Below are 11,340 nucleotides of genomic sequence, written 5' to 3'. Positions count from 1 at the left end.
TTATGGCTTATACATATGTGTGTGTATATATATATATATATATATATATATAACCTTTATTTAAATATACATAAAAAACTTCTGTACTACTTTTATGTAGTTATTATCTGAAAATCTGTACTTGTTTTCTATTGTGTTCATCTACTGCTCAAATCTTTTATCAGTGAAACAATTAAGAATGTCACTTTACAGAGTTCATGACAAACTAACCAGAGCAGTTCTTAGCCTCTGCCTATCTTAATGCTGTCTCTAAAATCTTCCAATGTTTTCCTGTTAAAAGGCTGACGAGATAAGAGAAAAGTATGCCTTTATCTTACACACATCTTAACCACCTCAGCATTACTTCTGCCATTTTTGCAGGCAAGTTCTAGGGTGACTGAAAACTCGCTCAGCTAATTGCAGTGGGAAACCCGTCTCAAACAACGAACCACACGCAGTAGTGATCCAATAGAATAAATAAATATGCAAGGAGAAGATGACAGCATGCTACATTTCAATGACTTCAGTTATCAGTTGATCTTCTTACCTCTTCCAAGTCTAAATCTCAACAGTTTTACTGGTATTTCTCATGCCATTTTTGTATTAATTCTTTACAGGAAAATGTTAGTGTGAATTTTAAATTTTTCCAGGGTATAGAATGTATCGTGAAATGATAGCACAGAAAATAATTTTATATGCATCTCTCAACACTCTAAAATTACTCTGACAGGAAACTTTTTCTGAGTGAGTTTCAACCAAAAAAGTAAGAATGAGTATTAGGGCTTTGTTAGAAACAATACATAGTATTTAAAAAGCTGAAGTACACATAGCTGAAGCATTATTCTTTAACAGAGCTCTTTGCTGTTGATTTCAGAAAGTCTTAAAATTCAGAGTCTTACAGTACTCTCATATACAAGCATGATCTTGTGCCCATTTCACAGAGATAGCAAACAATAATGGCTCAATTAAAGTTACACAAGTTTGTGAGAGTCCCAAAAACAGACTCAAGATTATGACATTAGCTCTTTGCTTTCTCAAGAAACCATTTATCCTGGAGTGGCAATTAAATATTTTCAGACCTGTGTGACCACAATCAGACATCCAAATCCATGCCGAGACACATAAATAAAGATTATGATTATCAGAAGAGAGCAGCAGGTAAAATATCTACAAATCAGTTGCGTATGCTGACTTCTAGGCATGCTGCTAAGTCCCATGGACTTACAAAAGAACTGAAGCTACACATCTGTGATAAATTACATTGAAGGACTGGGTCCTAAAGCTATAAGCTGATAATTTTTGATAGGCGATTGATTGCTTTTATTTATACCTGCTGTAGACTTGCTCTCCCGCCATTCAGGCAGATGTTATATGCACGTATAGAGTGTATTACATAACAGAGCAGCAAATTATGCACTTAGGTTTATCATAATAATCCTAAATTAGTTAAATGAACTTCTGTTAAAAGTTAGTCATTTTATTTTATTTTACTTTACTTTTTTTTCCTCAGGAGACCACGTTGTCAGAAATCTGAAGACCTAATAGCCATTTTAAATGATATATCTAAAAGTACTCAAATTGCTAAACAGTGAAAATGGAAAAAATGTCACTCATTCAGTCCTAAAAATTAGACTGTTTTAGCTTGGAGAACAGAAACAGATGCATAGAGAGATACATTGCTTATGTCAATCCCATTTGGAGTGCTTACAACCATGGAATCAAAAGTTCATTATTTCACTGACAGATGCTAAAAGTTTTTAATTTTACGACTCTTACTGAAGAGCTAAAAACAGGCACAGGTATTCAGTAAGTCCTCAGGCAGACTATAAGCAAACTAGAATATTCAACACAGCATAGTTTATTTGCACAGATAATCAACCAAGACTTTTTCTGGTCTACAAAACTGGGTGCTGGCTTGCTTGTGATAAGCTGTAGAGTACTACAACATGTTAGCTCATGCTTGGTGGCAACAGGTTTGTTTTCCAAGATTGCGTAATCCAAATTCCTTTTCTAAGAGATGACTTTGAGAAGCTCTATTAAATGGAATAATTAATGAGAGCAGAGAATACTACAGAAGTAAACTTTTTTTTTTTTTTTTTTTTTTTTTTTTCCTTGTGGTAAGCTTCAAACATTAAAAGTATGTTTATAAAGAACAAATATGATTTTAGGAATGGGAATTTATACTCATGTACTACGTGTCTGCTTATGTTACAATCAGGTCAGTGTACCCAGCTGTTGCACATGACAGAGATTTTAGGAACACAGTTAGGGTCACATTTACAATACAAATTGGGAATGTGTTGCAACTGCATTCTTTGATTTGATTGTAATGTAGATGACTGTAGGGCTAATTAAACATCATCTGCTGTTCACAGGAGAAACCACCAGCTGTTGCTTAAGCACAGTTTAAAGACAGTTTTATACAAAACAGGTTATGACATGGTTTCACCAACCAACAAGGACTGAGATTTTTCCATGTTATAACAAGACTCAAGAATTGCTCTAGCCTCAGTTTAAACACATTCAAAATATGTTTAATACAGGTCTTGCTAGCAAGGTGCTAAGACACTTCAAATTGAATTGCACATGACTCTTCGGGTAACATTGACATCATAAAAGTCTACTGTATTTTGACCCACATAAAATCAATTTTCCCCTGCTGATAGTTAACCATTTGGTCAAGCTGAATGGTGCTGGGCTAAAACTTTTCAGAAGGGTTTCGAGACAACATTCAAGCCTGTCAAATCCGTTCATTGGACTTTTTTTTTTTTTTTTAAGTAATGCCTATCTCCTATAGAGTGCTTTCATCTGCAAATCAAAATGCACTTTCTTAAGATCACTATCATTAGCTCAATTTTCAGAGAAGAAAACTACGGTACAGGGATGTGCTGCTACATGCCCAAGATCTCACAGAAGACTAGTAGCTAAGGTAGCTGAGGTGCAGTCCTATGTCAATATTTTTTCCCCATCTACTCTACCATTCCATAGAGCGTCTTGGTATAATAATCCCATTGAAACTGTAGAAGGAACCAATATAAAAATTAATTTACACCAGGGCAGAGGTAATGTTTTGGAGGTAAATTCCATAAATCATTATAGTAAGTCAATAGTCTCTAAATATTATTTAGAATTTTCACCTTTTCAGCAAATAATAATAATCATCATCATCATCATAATGCTGTAACATGATCCCCTAGAAGACAATATATAATCCAGCTTACAGATGACTGATAGAAGATTAACCTGTCAGTTTTCTGGACAAATTTGAACAAGTATAGAGGTTTGGAAACAATTGAATGATTTGTATCATTTGAACACGGTATTCCTGAAGCAGCATGAGAAACACCTAAATTAGTTTCCATATTTTATGAAACCATTCCCCAAGAAGCAGGTAGGAACTCTCTGTTTTAACCAGAGTTATATGTTCCTAGCAGCTCTTGGAAAAAAAAGTTCAAGGTATCAACTGTCCTGGAAAGGGACAGTGGCACCAACATAACAAACTTCCTTATAGAAGATTCCACGCAGTAACTGACTATGATGTCTGCGAAATTCTGTATTTCTAAAGCACCTACTGCTGCAGTCTGAGAGTTTCATATAGACATTAATCATTGTGTTAAGTACTCTCATGAAAAAAGTAATGGTCTTCAGTATTCCAAGTTTCAGAAGCTTCTCTTGGTTGGTAACTTTGAAACACATTTCATTTTGCTGAGTCTGTTGAGCTGACCTTTTAGTAAAAGCTATTGCTGACAAATAACGTTTATTTATTTTGACTGTTTTTATTTCTTCTAGGGAACTGCACTGCTGATAGCCGATACAGAAAATCTCCCCTCCAGAACTTTCACCTGTCAGCACGTTTATGCTTCTTCTAACATTATTTCAAGTGAAGGTAACTGAATAAGTTTTCTTCAAATGCAGGGAGACCTGTGAGAGTAAAAGTGACTGGCTGCTAAACCACAAGTTCAACTGGAAGACTCCAGGCAGCCAGCACACCACATTGAGGCATAGCTGCAAAAGTCAATCTTTACTGTCTCAAAAAACAAAGACCTTATACCTCCCACAGTGTGGGGAGAGCCTGAAAGGAGCCTAACAAGTTCAGCCTTAGTTTTGAAGCATGCTACCCTCTCATGCAACCTTCCACTCACTAGGAAGAAGCCGTTTACTGGCACAAAGTTGAACCGCAAAAAATTCAGAGCACAGCAGCTCTATGCTCCATCTTATCATCTCATTCTGACACCCGATGTTGCTTCCAGATTGCTACTCATAGTTCTGTATCTATATGCGGTCAAGTATAATTCAAGCTGAAATCTTAAATGGTGTCACTTCTCAGTGCCTCGGTGTAGCTATACGTAAAATGGGGATAATTACTTACTTCATTAAGGTGTGGTGTTTGTAAAATGTTTGAGAGTCTTAGATGAAAAGGACTTTCCTTGCAAAATGTAATTATAATAATATTATGCCAGAGGTAAGGCATAGGCCTGTGATTCCACATACGGTATTTAAATACAATTACTTATCTATCAAAATCAAGAATCTGTGCTATTTCTCCCTCTCTCAGCTCCTGATCCTCTTACCATTATTAATCCGACTGAGCCGGACTCCAATGAATCTGCTCACATATTGCTTAAGTGTACAAGTAGCAGAAATACACAGCAACTCAGAAAGAGCATCACTCCTCATTTATCACTATTTTTCATATATTTAGCATTTGTTAAAATCTTCAAGTTCTTTTGTCACAGCTTTAGCGTGCCTCCATTTGACATTTCTACAGGTGCCCGCTAGTAACAGTATTCCTGTACGCTTTCGGGCACATGGATAATTTTAGACAAATGTAACGTAACACAGAAATAATTGCAAATTGGCCACCAGCGATGACAAGCAAGAGTGTGTGCGCATCATTTCCAACAATCACACCACCCAAGCCCACTGTGCTCCATTCAACGCCTCCAGGTAGCCCCAGCCTTCGTGAGGGCGCTGCTTGTTTCCCCAGCCCCTTGGCATGTTCTCTTGAAGCAGGCATTGGGAATTTTTGACTGGGTTGGGAAGCCTTGACCGTGTTGGGAAGCCTTGAGTGTTTTGGGAAGTCTTGATCACGCTGGGAGGCCGTGACTGCGTCAGGAGGCCATACTCAGTTTGGGAAGCGATGCCCATTTTGGGAGGCCGTTCCCGTGCCTGCCAAGCACCGGGCACCCTTCCTGCTTCAAAGCAGCACCACGTCTTACCCACCCCGCTCCCCAGCCCAGCTCGATGCCCCCACAGCAGCCCCTCTCCCGCAGCCCTCTCCCTGCCTTGCGGGGAGCCGCAGGCATGGGGGGCTCGGCGGGGAGCAGCCGCCCTGTGCCCGAGGCCAGGCTGCGGGCGAGGGGCACCCAGCTGCCCGGGGGGGGACACACAGGAGCACCGAGGGCCCGTCCCGGCCGGTCCCTGCCGGCCCGGGGAGGCGGAGCAGGGGCGGGGAGGCGCCGCGGGCCGGCCCCAAACCCTGAGCGCTGCCCGCGCCCGGGGAGGACTGCTCGGGGCAGCCGCCCCCATTGGCAGCGGCGTGCGCCCTCCTCTTCCTCCCTCCTCTTCCCTCCTCCGGGGGGGGCTTCAGCCCTCCTCTTTCCTAAAGGAGGAGGAGGAGGAGGGGGGGGAGAGAGAGTCTTTAAAAAAAATTAAAAGAAAAAGAAATCCCAAGTCGTGTCCCCGACGTCTCAGCGGCCGCCCCACATTCCTGGCATTCCTGCGCCGTGACTCCCCGCACCGCGCCGCCCCAGCCCCAGCCCCGGCCCCGGCCCCAGCCCCGCCGCCTCCGGCTCGCCCCCGCGGGCCGCCCGTCCCCGCCCTGCCGCCTGCCTCCTTCCCTCTTTCCCTGCCTCCTTCCCTGCCTCCCTGCCCGCCTCCCTCCGTCCCGCACCCCGCGGGCGGCAGCAGGAGCTCCGGGCGCCGCCGCCGCCCCGCCGAACTTCCCCGCCGTGGCCGGGCCGGGGCGGCGGGAGCGGCTTCTCCCTGCCCAGCGCCCCGGGGAGCGGCCCCGCCGCTGCTCCCCGCCCGCAGCCGCGGAGCCGGAGCCGCCCAGCAGGTAAGGAGCCGAGGGCTCGGGGCTCAGCACCGCCTCGGGAGCGGCCCGGCTGGGCGGCAGGGCTCGGGGGGCAGCCGGCGGCGCAGCCGGGCTCGGCCGGGGGGCGCTCGGCGCTGCGCGGTGCCCGCCGCTCCCCCCCACCCCCGCCGCCCCGCCGCGGCCTTTGTTGCTCGGGGAGGGGGTCCCGGAGCCCGGTCCCGGTGCTTTCAGACCCCCCTTTTTTTTTGGTGTGTGTGCGGCCACCGTGGCGAGCATCCGTCCCTCCAGCCGGCTGTGCCCGCTGCGGTGCAACGTGCTGCCGCCCAGAAAGTTTTCTTGGGGGTTTTTGGCACCTAGCCTGGTGCTGGAGTTGGGAGGCATACCTCTACCTGAAGCTGCTGCTTTATATATATATATATATATATATATATAAATACATATAGATATATATTTTTTCCTTAAGCTCTGTAGATAACCACTGCCGGCTTGGCTTATTCTAGAAATGCTGCTATGTGCCGGAACCCCTCGGAGTTGGGGGAGCATGCCTCTAAAATGGCTCCCCCCCATCACACGCCGCCACCTGCCAACCTCTGTATCACGAGGGTTTTTTTGGGGGGAGACAGCCCTGATGGGGCTGCTCGGCTGTCCAGGGGTGTCGTGGCACGCAGGTGACAGCCCTCGTGCTTGCCCTCGAGGGTCCGTAGCTGACATCCAGCCCTCGTTACGGGGCACAGCATTAAGCGTGTGTTATGTTATAGGAATGTAAGTAAGCTGTAGGCCCCGTGCTGCTGTTGGCAGGACTTTCTTCAACTCCTCTCGGTTTCTTCGGGAGGCTGTGCCAGAGCTGCTTACAGGCAGAGGGCACTTGTGTGTATCTAATGGGTCGCGATACAAAAGTTGGGAGCTCTGCGAAACTTAGGACTCAAAGAACGGCCTGTCAGCTAAAAGGCAGTCCCCAAAATCTGTGGCAGAGCCTTTCTGCCGTGGCATTCGTGTGCAACAAGCTTGAGAGCAGGACTGGCAGCGTGCGGTCTCGGAGGATGCAGTGGTGCAGACCAAGGCCAGGGGGAGGGCTGCAGGGCTGATCTGTGAGCAAATTGAGGTTTTGTGTCTGCTTTGGACAAACAGTTTTAAGCAGGCCTTTTATATGCTTCTGTAAGAGGAGCAGTGTTGGTTGTGGGGGTTAATTAGCAATCAGTGTTAATGCTAATGCCTGACTGCTCTCCTGGTCGTTCTTGTCCAGCAGAAGCCCGTGAGTCAGTTATCGCAACATAGGCATGGAATGGCTTTCTATGAAAAAAATCTGCTCCTGCACACTTAGAAAATTGTTTTGGCCACCGGTGGCTCTTCCAATCTTAAATAAAGTATTTATTATTATTAATAATAATAAAAAAGTTACCTACCTACTTCTGGTAACTGTGCTGTTTCCTTTTTCTCTGTTTGCTTGGTACCACTACAGCCAAAGGGCCTGCTCATCATTGTTTCCTCTCATATCCAGCAAGGCTGTGTTTGATTAAATGGTACTCAAGTAGCTCATTTTAATTTGGATTTAATTTTAGCATAGGTGTGTGCAGTGTGAGAAGAAGTGAACTTTAACTGCAGCTCCTCAGCTGGAAGCAAGTCCTTCCCTGTTGCAAGGGTTAGCCAGCTGAGAGGGGGTTATAAACTGCTGGTGATGTGCAAATCATAGCAAGTTCTCAGGAGATGTTGCTGCTCAGGGGCTTATAGGTCTTAGTCCTGCAAAGACTCACCCGTGTGCTCTAATTCATCCTCACAAATACAGCTTTTGAAACCATGGAATTTCTTTTATATATGTAATGATAAACATGTATGCAAGTCTTTGCAGGAGCTAGGCTATAATATTTAGTATGTAATATATTTGTGTATGTGTATCCAGCTCAATTACAAGGAGACTTTGATAAAAGCTTAATTTTTATGCAGAGCAGGTGCTGTAAAAGTCTTTTTGATGTCCATCACGAGCACAGCGCGCCTTGGCCTGTTGTCCTCTGTGGAGTTCCAGAAGAGGAGATTGGTAAATGCGCTGTGCCACTGGTCCTTCTGCAAGGAATCTGCACAAAATTCTCTGAAATTTTTGTCTGAAAAGCGAGTGCAGTCTGTCCTGCGGGGTGCCCAGCTTCTGCTTAGGGCTCCTGCACACCCTTATGATTTGTGTGCAGTGAGCTTGGAGCTGACAAGGTGACCTACAAGATGACATCTCGCATGCTCTGCTGGGATGGGGCTCCTCATAAATGTCAGAATAGGCCTTGGAGCAGGAGCTCTTCCCATGACTCTTCCCCTGTCCTCTTTCTTTTGGCAAGTATGAGGGAGTGGGGAGAACTCTGGAGTCTGCAAGGACTGAGTTGAATGTTCAAGTGTTGGAAAGCTGATGTTAGGTGCTTGATGGGAGTTTTGTTGACTCCGTCTTCATCCCTTTCATGAAATAGTGGAAGTTGATTTAGACAGGTTTATACTGCATCTTTACTTTTGGTTTGTGCACATTATCAGGATGCTTGTTTCACACCTTGTACTTTGGTATGTAAGAAATAAAGGAATCAATAAAACAATACTTCTAAGGCAGCATGGTTGAGATATTTTTCTTCTGAACTGATGAGCATGATTTCCACTACATCTGTTGCTGTTTTTTATTTGTTAACAAATACAATTGAACATTTTTTAAACACTTCATGAATTCAGGGATGGCTTTGTGTGAAGGATCAAAGGATTAGGAGCATTTAATTTTGTCATCTTCAACTTTCAGTGCATACTATCGTGGAATTTAGCTTAGTCTTAGGGAACTACCAAAATGAGATGGTTGTCAAATGAAGGTAATGTGACTATGCAAATGCAGTCAATGCCTTCTGAGCAATATTGATTGGTATTTTTGGCTTTAGATGCAGGGGAAAGTACATAAGTCTTCAAGAATGCTCTTCAAAGCATTTCTCAAGGTCAGACTTATCAATGCTAGAAGTGTCGTCTGTAATTAAGGGTGCAAGACTATGATGCAGCACGAAGTATGGGAAAGAAGCATGCACATTTGTTTTAAAATATGTTTTCTGCTATCATTGCTATCATAATAAGTAGTTGTACATGTTATAATTAGCTATAAATGAACAGCTTCTCAAAAAAAACTAGGAAGATACAACCTAAGAGACTACAAACTTAGTATTAATTAAGCATGAATTTAACTGATACTGAGAGGGCTTTCTAAACAAAGGATTTTTCCACAGGGAAAAGATGTGTGAAATGTTCAGTGAGTGATATTCTGGAGAGAACACTGTCCTACAACCCTGGTATAGTGTTCTGTATTGTGGGGCATTCTTGTGTTTTGCTAATGTAAGGAGTTTAGATACCAAGCTTTGCTCAACACCATGCAAGACTTTTTGAAGTTGCAACTCTGTTTCCTAGTTCTCAAAGAATGTACTTTTCCTGTTTATTTCACCGGTACCTAGCTGAAATGATCTCCTTTATGACTAAGAATACATCTTTTTTTTTTTTTTTTTTTTTTTTTTGTAAGTAAACCTTAAATTACCATGTGATGTAGAAACAACTCTGAAAAGAGGGTGGTGAACATGTATGTTGGTGATCTAATAAACTAGATGAATGATGGTGTGCCAAAACTTGCTAATGATGCAAAAGTATTTGGATTAGGCAAGATTGAAGAAGACTGGAAAGGGAATCCAAGAAAGCTGGGTAAAAGGGAAGCACAGCAGATGATGTTGATAAATTCAAGAATATGCATGTTGGAGGTAATAATAATCAAGTTACTTGTTCATGTTACTGGATTGTAAATTAACTATATATTAAGGTGGGGAGAAAGACTTTTAACAGTATTTTATTTGAACCTGTGCACCTCCTTAATGCTTAGCATCAGGCAGAAAAAAACGACCGCAGTTGTTGTGAAATGCTGTGTTAATAACGCGAAGGAGGTTATTAAACCAGTGTTCAAATTCACCTGGAATACTGAATTCATGATCTCCTATCAAAGGAAAGAGATTGAAAAATATTCACATGAAGTTGAACTGAAAATATAAGTGTAACTTTGTGTCAATGCTATCACTTAGAGGAGGTAGGATATATATGTGCAAAATACTTATTTGATATTAATAAGTGATAATTACCCTTTGGTACAATGCATTGACTAGGTGTAAAGTGTAGTTTGAAAGGCAGCATATAAAATACAGCTAAATCGTTATGTACTTTTTAAATACAAATAACAGTAATGCTTACTGTTGAAGGAGAACATATAAACCAACAGCCTAGTAGGATAAAAAAAGAAAAATGAACTGTTTGTAGGGATGGGAGGAACAGTTACAGCTACAGCTGAAGGGATGTTAACTATGGTGCTCCAGGGCATAAATCAACCATTATCTGACAGGGATTAAGAAATTTCCCTTAGGACAGATCATGCTACAAGTGTCTGGTGTGATGTTTCTTATGTCTTTTGGAGACGTAGGGTAAGCTGCTGCTAGGAACAGGGTAATGGATTCCCGTGCTCCACTGTGGTGGCTCTAGTTAAAGGTAGTGCAGGTGGAATTGAAATACTGTGCTTTTGTGTATGATCAGGATTCACAGAAAGCTTGTTTGTGACTTTAACTCTTTCATAAAAATGAAGCATGTTTTAATGTGTTGAGGCATGCTCTGCTGTGGCCGGGGCTGTTTTAGGGAAGAACATAAATGTCAGTCAGGCTTCATTTGAGGAGCACTGCTATTAGTTACTAGTCAATTCAGTTATCTGATGATCAGCAATTTCTAGTATGTGCTTTAATGGACAGAGAAGACTTTCCAATTGATGTATTTATTGCAAATATTTCTACATTCTTCAACTGAATGACTGTCACAGTCAGACAGATGACTAACACTGGGACCAGTTTCAGAATGTAGCTAGGTCTTGTGTAACTCAGTGAGTGGGCCTTTCAAAGAAAATATAGTCAAATGGTAGTGTACCGACTGCTGTGGAATTCTTGCACATCTATAGGCTGCAAATGTTACTTTTGCAAACGACAAAGTGGGGAAAAAATTAGTAGCAGGCAGTGTGACCCATCTAAAAATCAACTCATGTAGGCAGATTAGTGTCTGTGTGGTGTTAACACAGATAAGCTTTGTCTACAGAAATTTCAGAAAACTATACTGTAACTCAAAGGATAAAAAACATGGTTTTCTGCAACTTTTAGGTGACCTGACCAACCAGAATGAGCTGCCTTGCTGGCTGTCTGGCAGCTCTCTACAAAATATTAGGAACAGATTTTCTGACTTCCCCACTGAAATGTCCCAAGCTACTTGGACGATGGCCTCGTGCTGCCTTTCTGAACTTGGAAAGCAAGGTG

General features: G+C 42.9%; 1 protein-coding gene across 1 annotated transcript in view; it reads left to right on the top strand.

The window, feature by feature from the left end:
- Positions 1-5,891: 5,891 nt before the first annotated feature.
- PTPN14 (protein tyrosine phosphatase non-receptor type 14) overlaps positions 5,892-11,340 on the top strand; it is a 110,781-nt gene continuing 105,332 nt past the window's right edge. The window contains exon 1 of the mRNA XM_032185136.1: positions 5,892-6,037. The gene's annotated coding sequence lies outside the window, so the exon portion shown is untranslated. The remainder of the gene's footprint in view (positions 6,038-11,340) is intronic.

The sequence above is a fragment of the Aythya fuligula genome, chromosome 3 (assembly GCF_009819795.1).
Source record: "Aythya fuligula isolate bAytFul2 chromosome 3, bAytFul2.pri, whole genome shotgun sequence".
NCBI lineage: Eukaryota > Metazoa > Chordata > Aves > Anseriformes > Anatidae > Aythya > Aythya fuligula.
The sequence above is the reverse complement of the archived record's forward strand: the minus strand, read 5'-3'. Positions and strand labels throughout refer to the sequence as shown.